Here is a 1,921-nt window from a genome sequence, read left to right on the forward strand (position 1 = left end):
AGGCTTCTAGTTGATGGATATTTTACAGATAAAAAGCAAAAAAAGATTTTATGTTTTTAGTTTTGTTATGTCCACTTGTCTATTTGTTCTGGCAAATGTGTATAAACTCAGAATGGTAGAGGTAGTCTTTTTCAGATTACATATTCAGTCTATACCTACAAGCATCCATTATGTCAACTTATTAGCTGACAGACCTACAGAAGAATGACTATTTCCACCTTGGGAAGTCTTTTTATGCTGTCAGTCAACATGACAGACAACAATAAAGTTTATTGTTATCTCGGATTAGGAGACAGCCAAACATTAGATGATGTAGACAGGACTTTTTCTGTCCATACTCTTTGATATGGACCACTGACTTGTCTGACCTGTTTTTAAAACCTGTTTCAAGCCAGTCAGAAAAAAACAACTGAAAGTAAAACCTTCAGAACCGACACAAACGTCTTTTTCTTTTCAGACTATACAGAACTATACATATATTCAGTTTGATATTGCAGCAATAACATGATTTATTTGTTAAAAAAGGTGTCATAGTTTTGCTTCTATAAGATCTGAAAATGAAGAGAAACAGCCCAGTAGTAAACATGACACTGTTCACTTCAGTAACTGAGGATGAAAGAAATGCATCATTATGATTTGAGCCTCATAATTTCCTCTTATTCCAGGAAGTGACCAGAGTTCAGTTTGTTTTCTAAAAATTAACACTTTCCAGTGTTCAGGATGAACTTTAATTACCAGCAGAACGTCTCACTGACATAGTAGCTGCTCTTCAGTAACATGGAGATGAGGCGCAGATTAGAAATGGATTATAAACTAAAAAGTTCTCAATTTATTCATTATCACAATAAAAACTAATATCAATACAGAACAAGTCATATTATTTGTGATAATATATGACTTATCACATATTATCGGCTTTTTTAGTGCATCTCAGAATAGCCAAAAACAGATTTACAATAAACTTGTAAAAGCCATTCCAGTGGGTAGAAGGCAAAAAAAAAGTTCAGGTAAGAGCCTCATACTATAAACAATTATATTTAGTTGTCTAATAATTTTTACTTCATGCTTAAGTAAAAATTAAAAGCATGGTACAGTAAAACCGCTCTAAGTAAATATTTATCAAAAAGTTACTAAAGTAACAGAGTAAATGTAGGCTACTCACCTTTAGAGACGTGAACAAAGTGAAGCTATGTAAAAGGGAGGAGACTGGACTCCTGGAGCAGGTGACTTAACTTTTATTGCATCAGCTCTGATGGACAGAGGAGGAGGAAGAGATGGAGGCGGAGACTGGACACAGCGATGTGCTATTGGATTGAAAACAATCAAAGAGGGAAGAAAAACAATCTAATAACAAAAAAACAACAACAAGTTTACATTTCTTACTGATTAAAAAAAAAATTGATCTGTGAAGGCATGTTCTGCCTCCCATGTGGGCCCCCAGTAGGTACAGGCCGGGGGCCTGCTGCAGCCCCCACCCTATCTGTAGCTCCTTCCCTGATATGATGTCACAAATATGTTGCAATTGTGACATGAACTGTCTGATTTCTAAATCAACACCAGACTGAGTTACTGTTGGACTTAACTTAGAAATCAACACTGGACTGGATTGCTTTTTGTTTAACTCTTTGGAACTCTTTAGTGCGTGTTAGGGGAAACTAACACTCATGTTGTTGAATTAACACTGTATTTTTGATATTCAACACTTACACTGGAAATCTAACACTTCCGAATTTGCTGTGTATGCTCTAATCTTAGAATCAACACCAGTAGTTGGGAACTGTAAAAAAAAAGGAACAGAGGGAAATTGCACTTGGTCCTGATAACATACTTGTGAAGGTTTGATGGCAGAGTTTATGTTATTCAACAAGATCTTCAAGAGTGAGGAGATGAAGTGTTCTGATGCTGATTTTTAACAACAAGG

General features: G+C 35.6%; 1 long non-coding RNA gene across 1 annotated transcript in view; it reads right to left on the reverse strand.

Annotated features, from left to right (window-relative positions):
* The window catches only part of LOC107834110 (uncharacterized), a 52,848-nt gene extending 51,657 nt beyond the window's left edge, over positions 1-1,191 (reverse strand). Inside the window, exon 1 of the long non-coding RNA XR_001659891.1 lies at positions 1,163-1,191. This is a non-coding gene — a long non-coding RNA (uncharacterized LOC107834110). The remainder of the gene's footprint in view (positions 1-1,162) is intronic.
* Positions 1,192-1,921: the final 730 nt, after the last annotated feature.

This window comes from Poecilia formosa, unplaced genomic scaffold (assembly GCF_000485575.1).
Source record: "Poecilia formosa unplaced genomic scaffold, Poecilia_formosa-5.1.2 Scaffold520, whole genome shotgun sequence".
In the NCBI taxonomy this organism is placed as follows: domain Eukaryota; kingdom Metazoa; phylum Chordata; class Actinopteri; order Cyprinodontiformes; family Poeciliidae; genus Poecilia; species Poecilia formosa.